We start from the raw sequence: 18,062 nt of genomic DNA on the forward strand, positions 1-18,062 counted from the left end.
GTGTTTCACCCTTGTTGGGGATCATCAGTGAGGTGAAGCTGATGCCTCTCTAAGCACAGTGAGAGGGAGACCACGTCTGGTTGCCCCCAGGAGACCTAGGGTTACCAATCCCAGGTTCCTTAACAAATAGTTTAACAAAGGTAGCGGGCGCCCCTCTCTCGCAAGAACAGACATGATAACCTGTTCGGTGGTTATTAACCACTTGAGAGTTCGCAGCCACTGCTTTTACTCACTGTGCCTTTCACAGATGGGAAATATCCATTTGCATATCAGTCTTTGTCCTGCCCAGGGGCAGTCCAGCACCGAAATACAATGGCAATTCCAATCTGAACGAGAGTACCACCAGCAACCCCATACACGTGTTTCACCCTTGTTGGGGATCATCAGTGAGGTGAAGCTGATGCCTCTCTAAGCACAGTGAGAGGGAGACCACGTCTGGTTGCCCCCAGGAGACCTAGGGTTACCAATCCCAGGTTCCTTAACAAATAGTTTAACAAAGGTAGCGGGCGCCCCTCTCTCGCAAGAACAGACATGATAACCTGTTCGGTGGTTATTAACCACTTGAGAGTTCGCAGCCACTGCTTTTACTCACTGTGCCTTTCACAGATGGGAAATATCCATTTGCATATCAGTCTTTGTCCTGCTCAGGGGCAGTCCAGCACCGAAATACAATGGCAATTCCAATCTGAACGAGAGTACCACCAGCAACCCCATACACGTGTTTCACCCTTGTTGGGGATCATCAGTGAGGTGAAGCTGATGCCTTTCTAAGCACAGTGAGAGGGAGACCACGTCTGGTTGCCCCCAGGAGACCTAGGGTTACCAATCCCAGGTTCCTTAACAAATAGTTTAACAAAGGTAGCGGGCGCCCCTCTCTCGCAAGAACAGACATGATAACCTGTTCGGTGGTTATTAACCACTTGAGAGTTCGCAGCCACTGCTTTTACTCACTGTGCCTTTCACAGATGGGAAATATCCATTTGCATATCAGTCTTTGTCCTGCCCAGACGTGGTCTCCCTCTCACTGTGCTTTTCTTTTTAGGTGTGGCAAAATTAATTTTCCATTGCTTTTCTTTCTTTCATATTGTCTCTCTGATTCAAACCCCAAATCCGATTTTCCTATTCTGTTCCCACTCTCTGTCACTAGCTTGCATTCAGAGGAGTAAAGTCTAATTGATTTTTGGAGGGTGGGGGCTGCTGAGAGAAAAGTATACCCCCCTCTGCAATCACTGTGTGTCTTGAATTGTTCCTTTTCTGCATTGGTGGGTGATTTCAAAGGAAATAATTGTGCCTGCATACCTCTGTGTTGGTGCTTTACGGAAGTCATTTTGTTCTTGTGTTACCACAGCATTGTTGGTTGACGTTAATCTGTTTGTGATATTTGGTTGAAATAAATCAATAAATATATATATTTTGAATACACACCGGCCTGGTTCCTAGTCCACTGTGGCACCGGTTACTTGTTGGGGTTGGTTGCGAGACGGTTTGGAGGCCTTACCAAAGTGAACCAAACAAAAACTCAAGGTGCTTTATTGTGTGCCACATTCATTGTGGGGAAAGGAACTCCCTGAGTAGAGTGTGACCGCGTAATAAACCGCGACGGTGCGGATCAGAAAGAAAGGAGGCCAAGCAATTTCCTGTGAGGACAGTTCAGAGTATAATGAATTTGTAGTACTTAAATTGGACAGTATGTGCTTGTGGGATGTGTGAGGGGGGGGTGTGCGGGATGTGTTCCAGCCTGAGATTCAAGTAACCTGACTACTTCAGAAAATTGGTATACACCCCTTCCCGTGAACCAGGAGTATGAAATAGGGGGTACAACGTCCTTTCATTGCAGTACGTTTTTTTTGCAGGTTTTTTTTTTACAGCACATATTTTACTGGAAAAAAACACATTTTTTAGGGGGGTAAGAATAGCATATATTTGGGGTGTGGGTGTTAGGGAACATCGAAAAAATAAATAAAAATGGATGGGGATATAGGGGGGAAACCTCCCCAAAAAAATAAAAATGCGATTCGTTTTTTTGTTGAAAAATCCACCGTAAAAAAACAGTGAAAAAACATCCTGTGATGAAATTACATAGAACTGAAATAGGGGTGCTGTACCAGAGCCAAGAGTTGGCCAGGTAAAGTTGAACAAAATATGGGAGGGAGTGTAAGAAGAGGAGGTCTTCAGCCTCCAGGAGCCAAAGCTGCTTGGCAACCTGGAGAGGGGCGGGACTGATTGATGACATGTCTTACTGAGTTGAAGCAGCAAGAGGGCATGGAAATGTCAGGAAGTTCAATTACCTTACGTTGCAGCTCACCTGACCATGCCGCCCGCTCGGCCTCACCGTCTCTGGCAGTGAGATACAGATCATAGGTGTTACATGCTAGGAGGAGTCCAGGAGTACACAAGGTTCAGCAGAGAGGGTCAGGACAGCTTTGGTGACACGGAAGCTCTACTAATGATTTGCACCAGGTGCGGCCTTTCACATTTTTTAAAATGTCCCTCCTGTATCCATTGCTTCTGGATAGCGAACGGTGCATTGGCAAGTGGTAGCAAAGGTCCGGGTGACGCTGGTGGTGATCAGTCACTTGGAGATGTGTAGTCGCCTAGATGTGAACAAATACAACACCAGACAGAGAGCTGAGCTCCCCGAGGGGAAGGAGAGGGTCTAGCATCAGGTTTTAGCTCAGTATATCATTCTATGCAGGTTGGCCAGCACCCAACTGGGGCACCTGCCACTCCCACCCCCCTTCCCACCCTTCACTCAACTATTTTCCAACCATCCCCTTTTTACCTTGTTGGGCTTCCGGCCATTATGGGGTCACCGGAGCACCAAGGCCAGCCTTCCCAAACTCCCTGACTCGGGTTCAACCATAGAATGCCCATTGTCTGGCTCTGTCGCATCCAGGAAAACAAAACAACATCCCGTGTGTGCATTTAAAAATAAATAGATAAATAACAAACATCCCGTTAAAAACGCACATGCCCCACCCACCCCCCTCCTGCTCTCTAGCAATAGGGGTATTTGAACACACGGTCTAACGGGATCTGGCAGGGGGCCGTCTGATCAGGCTCGGACTGGCCTGCAGGCAATAGGCCCATGGCTGAACCTAAAACACCAAATACTGGTGTGGACCAGTTTTTTTGGCCTATATGGACCAGTTTGATGAGTTACTTCTCTATGCTGCTAATAGTTTTGACCAGTGCTGCTGAATAAATATTCTTTAAAATGCACAATTTGCATTCCATTTTATCAAAAGCTCCTCCTTGGGTACTAGTCAAACAGTGTCACAAATGGAATGAATTGCCATTTGCGACTGTGGGCCACTTCCCTGCGCGTGATCATGTCCTGGGGGCAGGTAATGACGCACCCACCTTAGTGGCCCTTTAAGCTTCCCAGCCGCACTGCTAGCATGGCCATCATGTTGGATACGTTCGGACTGGTGTCTTTCCAGTCTGCCCTCCTTGCCTGTCACTGGCCCAGGCAGCTAGACGGAAGGCTGTGGGCAGTCCTGGTCTAGCCTCTTGGGGTGCACCCCAAGTCACCATTGCAGAGGCTTAAGTGTAAGTCATTTTGGGATTGCCGAGTAATACTGAAAAAATGTTTCCAGCTCAAAGCTGCCAGACTAGCCAAGGTCGTGCGCCAACAACTTGGTGTTTGCTTCTCTGTACATCTATTGGTAACCCTTCTATAGCGCTTTGAACCTACGCAGTTCCAGACGCATGGTGGTTTTGTCTTGCCTTTTTTAATTGGATATTGCGCTTTGCTTGAGGGGTGCGTTTAGTCTTTACGCATCACTTCTTACCGACAGACTCAGATCTGGCTGCACCTCGGCGGGGCCACAGGGCATCGCTTCCACGCGCTGCGAGGCCACTACAGCGAGTGAGGCGCATTATAAGGGCAAAGTAACATGACATGTTCCCCGCTGCTTGCACGTGGGTTCTGCTGGTGCGGGCAGGGGATTGCGGGGGAGCCGCGGGACGGGGCTGGGGTTGGCACGGAGGAGTAGTAACCGACGCGCGTTGTTCATTAACGGGCGTGCCCCCTCTCTCTCGGGCACGTAGATGAGTAACCAGGCACCTGTGGCAGAGAGGAGATGTTCTTTTCCGGGCAGGCCGAGTCTTTCAAGGGCTGTCACCAGAAAGATGCATATTGCGCGGTCACCTTTGACTGACCCAGCCCGCGAGAAGCCGCAGATGTTTATATAAAAAAAATCCTTTGAACGGCGACCGAAAGGACTCCTGGAGCACTGCCAGTAGTTGCGAGTACACAGCGGAGGGCGTGAGAGGTCCGTGAGTCATGCGTGAGGTGTGTGCCAGGCAATCAGCAGCATTGTGGACACCCCGAGTGGGGCCATTTATTTTCCAGAGTGCTCTTGACTTTGGAGCTCTAACACCTCATAGACCGACCCGATCACTAAGTAGCTTTGCAGGACCTTCGATCCGATGGGATCTCCCGGCAGGAGAGGCCCCTGACACGCAATGAAACCACAGGCTGGGCCTGGAAGCTCTCGCCTCTGCCAAGGCAGCGCTCTTGGGTAACACCGGCAACATCGCCACTGGGCCTGTGGTAGTCTCATGGTGGCAGCGCCTTGCCTGAGAAAATGGCGTCCTATGTCCTTTCCTTGGGTAACCAGATCATACTCTGCAGAGGAGGAATAACAGAGAGAAAAGAAGGAATGGGAGAAGCGGGAAAGGGATGGAGACAGACAGAGGAAGCAAATGGGGCAGAGACGGTGGGCTTTTGGTGGACGGAATGTCATTGTATGGGTTGTGTATGTGTAATTGTAGGCAGCGGACCCCTCCTTGTTTGTTTCCTCCCCTTCCAGCACTATCTAAAATGTCGTCAGGCCTAGTACGATAGTCGCTTGTTTTGTTTTGTTCCTCTCCTCCTCCCCCCCCCTGCACCTCGTATCAACTCTCTGGCTCTAGCAGAAATGTCGTCAGGCCTAGTACGATAGTCGCTTGTTCTGTTTTGTTCCTCTCCTCCTCTATCCTCCCCCCTCCCTGCACCTCGTATCAACTCTCTGGCTCTACCAGAAATGTCGTCAGGCCTAGTACGATAGTCGCTTGTTTTATTTTGTTCCTCTCCTCCCCTCACCCCCCCTGCACAATCTCTGGCTCTAACACAAATGTCTTCAGGCCTAGTACTGTAGTTGCTTGTCTGTTTCATCTCCTAAACCCACCTCCTCCTTACCTTTGTCATAGCTCTTGCACTATCTGAAATGGTGCCAGGTCTAGTACGATAGTAATTTCACATTCTTAATGTCTCAAGGCCTTGTAGGAATGTCACTGTATTTTCCCTTGCTCCCTCCCTTGCCTTGAAGGGCTTTGAAACACATTGGGCCTCATTACGAGTATGGAGGTAATCATGGCGCTATTTGCTCCATGACTAGCTCCCATACCGGTACCGAGTCCGCCCAGGTTCAATGGGGACTTACCGGTCCATTCCGACCTTGGAGGGACCGGTAAGTCCCCATTGAAAAAGGCAATCCCCATTCCCATTTGAGCCCCCATGGGGCTCAATGGGAATGGGGAGGGAGCTAATAACGGTACCGCAATTTGCGGTACCGTTATTTGCTCCCTGGTCCCCTTGCGGCTCCCGCTAAGGACGCCTGGTAAAACCAGGCGCCCATAGCGGGACCCGCTAAAGGACCTCGGAATAGGGCGCAAAGGGATTACCGGCAGCAATGTCCTTAACGGTGCCCGGTATCCCTTTGCGCCCACCTCGTAATGAGGCCCATTGTGTATAGGCGCTATACAAATAAACTATCAATCAATTAACACGTATCCAGAAAGAGTGAAAATAAGGAAGAATCTTCCGGGGTTGGCGTTTTCGGGAATCCTGGAAGAAGCCCCAGAATTAGCGCAGGCATAGTTGTGCGATGGCCCAGACCTCTGCCCTTTTAGTGAGAAGGCTAGAATGGTAAGGTTGCATGTTTTTTTAACCTGATGCAAAGCCCAGGAATATGATGGGGGTATGCCAAGCCAAATGACAAGAGTGGCTGAGACAAGGATAGGCCTCATAAAAAGTGAACCACAACAGGAGAAAGGCAATGGGGAAGAACCAAGTACAAAGTAAAGCAACATCCAAGAGCCTGATGTGTGTGATCTCTCTTCCAAGAGCCTGATGTGCGTGGCCTCTCCTACAAGGGCCTGATATGCGTGGCCTCTCCTACAAGAGTCTTATGTGTGTGGCCTCTCTTCCAAGAGCCTGATGTGAGTGGCCTCTCCTCCAAGAGCCTGATGTGTGTGATCTCTCCTTCAAGAGCCTGATGTGTGTGGTCTCTCCTCCAAGAGCCTGATGTGTGTGATCTCTCCTCCAAGAGCCTGATGTGTGTGATCTCTCCTCCAAGAGCCTGATGTGTGTGGCCTCTCCTCCAAGAGCCTGATGTGAGTGGCCTCTCCTCCAAGAGCCTGATGTGTGTGATCTCTCCTTCAAGAGCCTGATGTGTGTGATCTCTCCTTCAAGAGCCTGATGTGTGTGGTCTCTCCTCCAAGAGCCTGATGTGTGTGATCTCTCCTCCAAGAGCCTGATGTATGTGATCTCTCCTCCAAGAGCCTGATGTGAGTGGCCTCTCCTCCAAGAGCCTGATGTGTGTGATCTCTCCTTCAAGAGCCTGATGTGTGTGGTCTCTCCTCCAAGAGCCTGATGTGTGTGATCTCTCCTCCAAGAGCCTGATGTGTGTGATCTCTCCTCCAAGAGCCTGATGTGTGTGGCCTCTCCTCCAAGAGCCTGATGTGAGTGGCCTCTCCTCCAAGAGCCTGATGTGTGTGATCTCTCCTTCAAGAGCCTGATGTGTGTGGTCTCTCCTCCAAGAGCCTGATGTGTGTGATCTCTCCTCCAAGAGCCTGATGTGTGTGGTCTCTCCTCCAAGAGCCTGATGTGAGTGGCCACTCCTCCAAGAGCCTGATGTGTGTGATCTCTCCTCCAAGAGCCTGATGTGTGTGGTCTCTCCTCCAAGAGCCTGATGTGTGTGATCTCTCCTCCAAGAGCCTGATGTGAGTGGTCTCTCCTCCAAGAGCCTGATGTGAGTGGTCTCTCCTCCAAGAGCCTGATGTGCGTGGCCTCTCCTACAAGAGCCTGATGTGTGTGGCCTCTCCCCCAAGAGCCTGATGTGAGTGGCCTCTCCTACAAGAGCCTGATGTGTGTGGCCTCTCCTCCAAGAGCCTTATGTGTGTGGTCTCTCATCCAAGAGCCTGATGTGAGTGGCCTCTCCTCCAAGAGCCTGATGTGTGTGATCTCTCCTCCAAGAGCCTGATGTGTGTGATCTCTCCTCCAAGAGCCTGATGTGTGTGGTCTCTCCTCCAAGAGCCTGATGTGTGTGATCTCTCCTCCAAGAGCCTGATGTGAGTGGTCTCTCCTCCAAGAGCCTGATGTGCGTGACCTCTCCTACAAGAGCCTGATTTGTGTGGCATCTCCTTCAAGAGCCTGATTTGCATGACCTCTCCTCCAAGAGCCTGATTTGTGTGTACTCTCCTCCAAGAGCCTGATTTGCGTGGCCTCTCCTACAAGAGCCTGATTTGCATGGCCTCTCTTCCAAGAGCCTGATGTGGGTGGCCTCTCCTACAAGAGCCTGATGTGCGTAGCCTCTACTACAAGAGCCTGATGTACGTGGTCTCTCCTACAAAATCCTGATGTGTGTGGCGTCTCCTACAAGAGCATGATGTGAAGAGCCTCTCCTACAAGAGCCTGATGTGCGTGGCGTCTCCTACAAGATCGTGATGTGCGTGGCCTCTCCTACAAGATCCTGATGTGCTTGGCCTCTCCTACAAAATCCTGATGTTGGTAGCCTCTCATACAAGATCCTGATGTGTCTGGCCTCTCCTACAAGAACCAGATGTGCATGGCCTCTCCTACAAGATCCTAATGCGTGTGGCCTCTCCTACAAGATCCTGATGTGCGTGGCCTCTCCGACAAGAGCCTGATGTGTGTGGCCTCTCCTACAAGAGACTGATGTGTGTGGCTGCTCCTAAAAGAGCCTGATGTGCGTGGCCTCTCCTACAAAAACCAGATGTGGGTGGCCTCTCCTACAAGAGCCTGATGTGCGTGGCGTCTCCTACAAGATCGTGATTTGTGTGGCCTCTCCTACAAAATCCTGATGTTGTTAGCCTCTCATACAAGATCCTGATGTGTCTGGCCTCTCCTACAAGAGCCAGATGTGCATGGCCTCTCCTACAAGATCCTAATGCGTGTGGCCTCTCCTACAAGATCCTGATGTGTGTGGCCTCTCCTACAAGATCCTGAAGTGTGTGGCCTCTCCTAAAAGAGTCTGATGTGCGTGGCCTCTCCTACAAGAACCAGATGTGGGTGGCCTCTCCTACAAGATCCTGATGTGGGCGGCCTCTCCTAAAAGAGCCTGTTGTGTGTGGCGTCTCCTACACGATCCTGATGTGCGCGGCCTCTCCTACAAGATCCTGATGAGCCTGGCCTCTCCTAAAAGAGCCTGATGTGTGTGGCATCTCCTGCAAGAGCTTGATATAAGTTGCCTATCCTGCAAGATCCTGATGTGCGTGGCCTCTCCTACAAGAGTCTGATGTGCGTAGCCTCACCTACAAGAGCCTGATGTGTGTGGCCTCTCCTACAAGAGCCTGACGTGTGTCGCCTCTCCTACAAGAGCCTGATTTGCGTGGCCTCTCCTCCAAGAGCCTGATGTGTGTGGCATCTCCTGCAACAGCCTGATATAAGTTGCCTCTCCTGCAAGAGCCTGATGTGTGTGGCCTCTCCTACAAGAGCCTGATGTGCGTGGCCTCTCCTACAAAAGGCTGATGTGCATGGCCTCTCCTACAAGAGCCAGATGTGTGTGGCTTTTCCTTCAAGGCCCTGATGTGTGTTGCTTCTCCTACAAGAGCCTGATGTGTGTAACCTCTCCTTCAAGAGCCTGATGTGTGTAGCCTCTCCTTCAAGAGCCTGATGTGTGTGGCCTCTCCTACAATTTCCTGATGTGCGTGGCCTCGCTTAGCCTCTCCTATAAGATCCTGATGTCTGCGGCCTCTCCTACAAAAGCATGATGTGCGGGGACTCTCCTACACAAGTCTGATGTGCGTGTCCTCTCCTACAAGAGCCTGATGTGGGTATCCTCTCCTTCAAGAGCCTGATGTGTGTGGCCTCTCCTACTAGAGCCTGATGGGAGTGGCTTTTCCTACAAGATCCTGATGTGCGTGGCCTCTCCTACAAGAGCCTGATTTGCATGGCCTCTCTTCCAAGAGCCTGATGTGGGTGGCCTCTCCTACAAGAGCCTGATGTGCGAGGCCTCTCCTCCAAGAGCCTGATGTGAGTGGCCTCTCCTACAGAAGCCTGATATGCGTGGCCTCTCCTACAAGAGCCTGATGTGTGTGGCCTCTCCTCCAAGAGCCTGATGTGTGTGGTCTCTCATCCAAGAGCCTGATGTGAGTGGCCTCTCCTCCAAGAGCCTGATGTGTGTGATCTCTCCTCCAAGAGCCTGATGTGTGTGATGTCTCCTCCAAAAGCCTGATATGCGTGGCCTCTCCTACAAGAGCCTGATGTGTGTGGCCTCTCCTCCAAGAGCCTGATGTGTGTGGTCTCTCCTCTAAGAGCCTGATGTGCATGGCCTCTCCTACAAGAGCCTAATGTGTGTGGCATCTCTTCCAAGAGCCTGATTTGCATGGCCTCTCCTCCCAGAGCCTGATTTGCATGGCCTCTCCTCCAAGAGCCTGATTTGTGTGTTCTCTCCTACAAGTGCCTGATGTGAGTGGCCTCTCCTCCAAGAACCTGATTTGCATGGCCTCTCCCACAAGAGCCTGATTTGCCTGGCCTCTCCTCCAAGAGCCTGATGTGGGTGGCTTCTCCTACAAGAGCCTGATGTGAGTTGCCTCTCCGCCAAGAGCCTGATTTGCGTGGCCTCTCCTCCAAGAGCCTGATTTGTGTGTACTCTCCTACAAGAGCCTGATGTGAGTGGCCTCTCCTCCAAGAGCCTGATGTGAGTGGCCTCTCCTACAAGAGCCTGATGTACGTGGCCTCTCCTTCAAAAGCCTGATATACGTGGCTCTCCTCCAAGAGCCTGATGTGAGTGGCCTCTCCTCCAAGAGCCTGATGTGAGTGGCCTCTCCGCCAAGAGCCTGATTTGCGTGGCCTCTCCTCCAAGAGCCTGATTTGTGTGTACTCTCCTACAAGAGCCTGATGTGAGTGGCCTCTCCTCCAAGAGCCTGATGTCAGTGGCCTCTCCTACAAGAGCCTGATGTACGTGGCCTCTCCTTCAAAAGCCTGATATACGTGGCCTCTCCTCCAAGAGCCTGATGTGCGTGGCCTCTCCTACAAAAGGCTGATGTGCATGGCCTCTCCTACAAGAGCCAGATGTGTGTGGCTTTTCCTTCAAGACCCTGATGTGTGTTGCTTCTCCTACAAGAGCCTGATGTGTGTAGCCTCTCCTTCAAGAGCCTGATGTGTGTGGCCTCTCCTACAATTTCCTGATGTGTGTGGCCTCACCTACAAGAGCCTGATGTGCATGGCCTCTCCTACAAGATCCTGATGTACATGGCCTCTCCTACAAGATCCTGATGTGCGTGGCCTCTCCTACAAGAGCCTGATTTGCATGGCCTCTCTTCCAAGAGCCTGATGTGGGTGGCCTCTCCTACAAGAGCCTGATGTGCGTGGCCTCTACTACAAGAGCCTGATGTACGTGGCCTCTCCGACAAAATCTTGATGTGTGTGGCCTCTCCTACAAGAGCCTGATGTGTGTGGCCTCTCCTACAAGATCCTGTTGTGTGTGGCCTCTCCTACAAGAGCCTGGTGTGAGTGGCCTCTCCTCCAAGAGCCTAATGTGGGTGGCCTCTCCTACAAGATCCTGATGTGCGTGGCCGTTCCTAAAAGATCCTGATGTGCATGGCCTCTCCTACAAGATCCTGATGTGTGTGGCCTCTCCTACAGGAGCCTGATGTGCATGGCCTCTCCTACAAGATCCTGATGTGCATGGCCTCTCCTACAAGAGCCTGATGTGTGTGGCCTCTCCTACAAGAGCCTGATGTGCGTGGCCTATCCTACAAGAGCCTGATGATCGTGGCCTCTCCTACAAGAGCCTGATGTGTGTGGCCTATCCTACAAGAGCCTGATGTGCGTGGCCTGTCCTACAAGAGCCTGATGAGCGTGGCCTCTCCTACAAGAGCCTGATGTGCGTGGCCTCTCCTCCAAGAGCCTGATGTGGACGACCTCTCCTACATGAGCCTGATGTGCATGGCCTATCCTACAAGAACCTGATGTGTGTGGCCTCTCCTACAAGAGCATGATGTGAAGAGCCTCTCCTACAAGAGCCTGATGTGCGTGGCGTCTCCTACAAGATCGTGATGTGCGTGGCCTCTCCTACAAGATCCTGATGTGCTTGGCCTCTCCTACAAAATCCTGATGTTGGTAGCCTCTCATACAAGATCCTGATGTGTCTGGCCTCTCCTACAAGAACCATATGTGCATGGCCTCTCCTACAAGATCCTAATGCGTGTGGCCTCTCCTACAAGATCCTGATGTGCGTGGCCTCTCCGACAAGAGCCTGATGTTTGTGGCCTCTCCTACAAGAGACTGATGTGTGTGGCTCCTCCTAAAAGAGCCTGATGTGCGTGGCCTCTCCTACAAGAACCAGATGTGGGTGGCCTCTCCTACAAGAGCCTGATGTGCGTGGCGTCTCCTACAAGATCGTGATTTGTGTGGCCTCTCCTACAAGATCCTGATGTGCTTGGCCTCTCCTACAAAATCCTGATGTTGGTAGCCTCTCATACAAGATCCTGATGTGTCTGGCCTCTCCTACAAGAGCCAGATGTGCATGGCCTCTCCTACAAGATCCTTATGCGTGTGGCCTCTCCTACAAGATCCTGATGCGTGTTGCCTCTCCTACAAGATCCTGATGTGTGTGGCCTCTCCTAAAAGAGCCTGATGTGCGTGGCCTCTCCTACAAGAACCAGATGTGGGTGGCCTCTCCTACAAGATCCTGATGTGGGCGGCCTCTCCTAAAAGAGCCTGTTGTGTGTGGCGTCTCCTACACGATCCTGATGTGCGTGGCCTCTCCTACATGATCCTGATGAGCCTGGCCTCTCCTAAAAGAGCCTGATGTGTGTGGCATCTCCTGCAAGAGCTTGATATAAGTTGCCTCTTCTGCAAGATCCTGATGTGTGTGGCCTCTCCTACAAGAGTCTGATGTGCGTAGCCTCAACTACAAGAGCCTGATGTGCGTGGCCTCTCCTCCAAGAGCCTGATGTGTGTGGCATCTCCTGCAACAGCCTGATATAAGTTGCCTCTCCTGCAAGAGCCTGATGTGTGTGGCCTCTCCTACAAGAGCCTGATGTGCGTGGCCTCTCCTACAAAAGGCTGATGTGCATGGCCTCTCCTACAAGAGCCAGATGTGTGTGGCTTTTCCTTCAAGACCCTGATGTGTGTTGCTTCTCCTACAAGAGCCTGATGTGTGTAACCTCTCCTTCAAGAGCCTGATGTGTGTAGCCTCTCCTTCAAGAGCCTGATGTGTGTGGCCTCTCCTACAATTTCCTGATGTGCGTGGCCTTGCTTAGCCTCTCCTACAAGATCCTGATGTCTGCGGCCTCTCCTACAAAAGCATGATGTGCGGGGACTCTCCTACACAAGTCTGATGTGCGTGTCCTCTCCTACAAGAGCCTGATGTGGGTATCCTCTCCTTCAAGAGCCTGATGTGTGTGGCCTCTCCTACTAGAGCCTGATGGGCGTGGCTTTTCCTACAAGATCCTGATGTGCGTGGCCTCTCCTACAAGAGCCTGATTTGCATGGCCTCTCTTCCAAGAGCCTGATGTGGGTGGCCTCTCCTACAAGAGCCTGATGTGCGAGGCCTCTCCTCCAAGAGCCTGATGTGAGTGGCCTCTCCTACAAAAGCCTGATATGCGTGGCCTCTCCTACAAGAGCCTGATGTGTGTGGCCTCTCCTCCAAGAGCCTGATGTGTGTGGTCTCTCATCCAAGAGCCTGATGTGAGTGGCCTCTCCTCCAAGAGCCTGATGTGTGTGATGTCTCCTCCAAAAGCCTGATATGCGTGGCCTCTCCTACAAGAGCCTGATGTGTGTGGCCTCTCCTCCAAGAGCCTGATGTGTGTGGTCTCTCCTCTAAGAGCCTGATGTGCGTGGCCTCTCCTACAAGAGCCTGATTTGTGTGGCATTTCTTCCAAGAGCCTGATTTGCATGGCCTCTCCTCCAAGAGCCTGATTTGCGTGGCCTCTCCTCCAAGAGCCTGATTTGTGTGTACTCTCCTACAAGTGCCTGATGTGAGTGGTCTCTCCTCCAAGAGCCTGTTGTGAGTGGCCTCTCCTACAAGAGCCTGATGTACGTGGCCTCTCCTACAAAAGCCTGATATACGTGGCCTCTCCTCCAAGAGCCTGATGTGAGTGGCCTTTCCTCCAAGAGCCTGATTTGCGTGGCCTCTCCTCTAAGAGCCTGATTTGTGTGTACTCTCCTACAAGAGCCTGATGTGAGTGGCCTCTCCTCCAAGAGCCTAATGTGAGTGGCCTCTCCTACAAGAGCCTGATGTACGTGGCCTCTCCTACAAAAGCCTGATATACGTGGCCTCTCCTCCAAGAGCCTGATGTGAGTGGCCTCTCCTCCAAGAGCCTGATGTGCGTGGCCTCTCTTACAAAAGCCTGATATGCGTGGCCTCTCCTACAAGAGCCTGATGTGTGTGGCCTCTCCTCCAAGAGCCTGATTTGTGTGGCCTCTCCTCCAAGAACCTGATTTGCATGGCCTCTCCCACAAGAGCCTGATTTGCCTGGCCTCTCCTCCAAGAGCCTGATGTGGGTGGCTTCTCCTACAAGATCCTGATGTGTGTGGCCTCACCTACAAGAGCCTGATGTGCATGGCCTCTCCTACAAGATCCTGATGTGCGTGGCCTCTCCTACAAGAGCCTGATTTGCATGGCCTCTCTTCCAAGAGCCTGATGTGGGTGGTCTCTCCTACAAGAGCCTGATGTGCGTGGCCTCTACTACAAGAGCCGGATGTACGTGGCCTCTCCTGCAAAATCTTGATGTGTGTGGCCTCTCCTACAAGAGCCTGTTGTGTGTGGCCTCTCCTACAAGAGCCTGATTTGCATGGCCTCTCTTCCAAGAGCCTGATGTGGGTGGCCTCTCCTACAAGAGCCTGATGTGCGTGGTCTCTACTACAAGAGCCGGATGTACGTGGCCTCTCCTACATAATCTTGATGTGTGTGGCCTCTCCTACAAGAGCCTGATGTGTGTGGCCTCTCCTTCAAGATCCTGATGTGTGTGGCCTCTCCTACAAGAGCCTGATGTGAGTGGCCTCTCCTCCAAGAGCCTAATGTGGGTGGCCTCTCCTACAAGATCCTGATGTGCGTGGCCGTTCCTAAAAGATCCTGATGTGCATGGCCTCTCCTACAAGATCCTGATGTGTGTGGCCTCTCCTACAGGAGCCTGATGTGCATGGCCTCTCCTACAAGATCCTGATGTGCATGGCCTCTCCTACAAGAGCCTGATGTGCGTGGCCTCTCCTACAAGAGCCTGATGTGCGTGGCCTATCCTACAAGAGCCTGATGATCGTGGCCTCTCCTACAAGAGCCTGATGTGCGTGGCCTATCCTACAAGAGCCTGATGTGCGTGGCCTGTCCTACAAGAGCCTGATGAGCGTGGCCTCTCCTACAAGAGCCTGATGTGCATGGCCTCTCCTCCAAGAGCCTGATGTGGATGACCTCTCTTACATGAGCCTGATGTGTGTGGCCTCTCCTACAAGATCCTGATGTGTGTGGCCTCTCCTACAAGAGCCTGATGTGAACAGCCTCTCCTACAAGAGCCTGATGTGAGTGGCCTATCCTACAAGATCGTGATGCGCGTGGCCTCTCCTACAAGATGTGCGTGGCCTCTCCTACAAATCCTGATGTTGGTAGCCTCTCATACAAGATCCTGATTTGTCTGGTCTCTCCTACAAGAGCCAGATGTGCATGGCCTCTCCTACAAGATCCTAATGCGTGTGGCCTCTCCTACAAGATCCTGATGTGCGTGGCCTCTCCGACAAGAGCCTGATGTGGGTAGCCTCTCCTACAAGATCCTGATGTGTGTGGCCTCTCCTACAAGAGACTGATGTGTGTGGCTGCTCCTAAAAGAGCCTGATGTGTGTGGCCTCTCCTACAAGAGCAATTGTGCGTGGCCTCTCCTACAAGAACCAGATGTGGGCGGCCTCTCCTAAAAGAGCCTGTTGTGTGTGGCATCTCCTACACGATCCTGATGTGCGTGGCCTCTCCTACAAGATCCTGATGAGTGTGGCCTCTCCTAAAAGAGCCTGATGTGTGTGGCATCTCCTGCAAGAGCCTGAAATAAGTTGCCTCTCCTGCAAGATCCTGATGTGCGTGGCCTCTCCTACAAGAGTCTGATGTGCGTAGCCTCACCTACAAGAGCCTGATGTGTGTGGCCTCTTCTACAAGAGCCTGATGTGTGTCACCTCTCCTACAAGAGCCTGATTTGCGTGGCCTCTCCTCCAAGAGCCTGATGTGTGTGGCATCTCCTGCAACAGCTTGATATAAGTTGCCTCTCCTACAAGAGCCTGATGTGAGTGGCCTCTCCTACAAGATTCCGATGTGCGTGGCCTCTCCTACAAGAGCCTGATGTGTGTGGCCTCTCCAAATAGAGCCTGATGTGAGTGGTCTCTCCTACAAGAGCCTGATGTGCGTGGCCTCTCCTACAAAAGGCTGATGTGCATGGCCTCTCCTACAAGAGCCAGATGTGTGTGGCTTTTCCTTCAAGACCCTGATGTGTGTTGCTTCTCCTACAAGAGCCTGATGTGTGTAACCTCTCCTTCAAGAGCCTGATGTGTGTAGCCTCTCCTTCAAGAGCCTGATGTGTGTGTCCTCTCCTACAATTTCCTGATGTGTGTGGCCTCTCTTAGCCTCTCCTACAAGATCCTGATGTCTGCGGCCTCTCCTACAAAATCATGATGTGCGTGGACTCTCCTACACAAGTCTGATGTGCGTGTCCTCTCCTACAAGAGCCTGATGTGTGTGGCCTCTCCTACTAGAGCCTGATGTGGGTGGCCTCTCCTACAAGAGCCTGATGGGCGAGGCCTCTACTACAAGAGCCTGATGTACGTGGCCTCTCCTACAAAATCTTGATGTGTGTGGCCTCTCCTAGAAGAGCCTGATGTGCGTGGCCTATCCTACAAGATCCTGATGTGCGTGGCCACTCCTACAATAGCCTGATGTGTGTGGCCTCTCCTACAAGAGCCTGATGTGGGTGGCCTCTCCTCCAAGAGCCTAATGTGGGTGGCCTCTCCTACAAGATCCTGATGTGCATGCCTCTCCTACAAGATCCTGATGTGCGTGGCCTCTCCTACAAGAGCCTGATGTGTGTGGCATCTCCTGCAAGAGCCTGATTTGAGTTGCCTCTCCTGCAAGATCCTGATGTGTGTGGCCTCTCCTACAAGATCCTGATGTGTGTGTCCTCTTCTACTAGACCCTGATGTGCATGGCCTCTCCTAAAAGAGCCTGATGTGGGTGGCCTTTTCTACAAGAGCCTGATGTGTGTGGCCTCTCCCACAAGAGCCTGATGTGCATGGCATCTCTGTGAAGAATCAACATCCGGGTCACCAATGGTCTAGGGATCTCTAGTACACCAGAAGGGATTGGAACAGATTGGAAACACAAAACAATTATAAACCTCCATGTCCAATTTTATTTGGTAATGTGGACTGAACGGCAGGCTTATCCCCGAAAGGTCGTGGATCGTGGGTTAGTTACAACACAGCGAAAATACGATTAGTACCCAATGATAAAAGGGACTCTCCAGTCAAGGTTGTATAAAAATATCTATATTATTATTATTATTATTATTATTATTATTATTATTATTATTATTATTATTATTATTACAAGAGGCAGTTCTAGCAACACTTTGAAATACAACCCACCCTGTATAGGAATTCAGAGGACAGACAGTTGCAAAAAAGGAAAAGGGATGCACTCTGGATACTGACAGGAGGTAGTCAGTATGGTAAACAACCGCAACAGTTTAAGGCTACTTGGCTTCAGCAGAAAGGGAGCAGGGGGTCTTAATATGTCGCTAGGGGCCTTCCAGGATGGACCAGGGCGGCAGAACCACAATTCACCGTTGGTGCTCAGGTTCGATTCAGCTTCAGGGCGCTTTGCTGGCTTCCGTCAGAGTTCAGGACTGGATACAGCTGCAGGTATCATGCGGCAACACCATTTGATATGATAGTTTATGATATGATAGTTTATTTATGTAGCGCCTATACACAATGTGTTTCAAAGCGCTTCAAGGCAAGGGAGGGAACAAGGGAAAAAACAATGACATTCTTACAGGCCATGAACAGTAAGGATGTGAAATTAACTATCGTACTCGGCCTGTCGACATTTCAGATAGTGCAAGAGCTATGACATAGATAAGGAAGGGAGGGGGAGAGTGGGAAGGAAATGGAAACAGACAGGCGACCACCGTACTAGGCCTGATGACATTTCTGGTAGAGCCGGAGAAAAACAAAAGGTGAGGGAGAGGGGTGCAGAAAGGGAATGGAGGAACAAAACAAGCGACTATCATACTAGGCCTGACGACATTTGAGATAGTGCTGGAAGGGGGGAGGGGTGGGGAGGAAAAAACCAGTAAGGGGAAGGGAGGAGGAGACAGACGAGGTTGCTATCATACTAGGTCCAGGGAAAGCGAAGCTGGACGAATCGCTGAAGGCTTGCCTGCACAGTGGCACAGAGTCAAGAATCGTTGACTTAGTGCTGTTCAGCAATTCTGAAGCAATGTTTGAGGCATGCCGGATGTCTTTAAATGACTGCGGCTTAACAACGTTCAGCGCTTCAGTCAGTTGCAGCTCGAGGAACTCAATTGGCTAGAAAATGTCCTTTAAGGTGGATGTCAGAAGATGCTAGTTGAGGCACTTCTGCCAACTTCTTCACTGGGTTTGTGTCATCCTTTAAGGCGGATGGCCCAAAGCTCGGAAGTGTGTTGCAGGCAGCTGCCTTGTCCTTTGTTTTGGGTTCAGGGACCTTCTGGAACTTCCGACCTAGGAAGCTTGCTGCAGAGCCTAGTAGGGCACGCTGTGTAATGGCTGGGTACTGGTTCCGGAGCAGCTGGAGGGTCCTCTGGATTTGATA

Source organism: Ambystoma mexicanum, chromosome 10 (genome assembly GCF_040938575.1).
Source record: "Ambystoma mexicanum isolate Mex_15411 chromosome 10, UKY_AmexF1_1, whole genome shotgun sequence".
NCBI lineage: Eukaryota > Metazoa > Chordata > Amphibia > Caudata > Ambystomatidae > Ambystoma > Ambystoma mexicanum.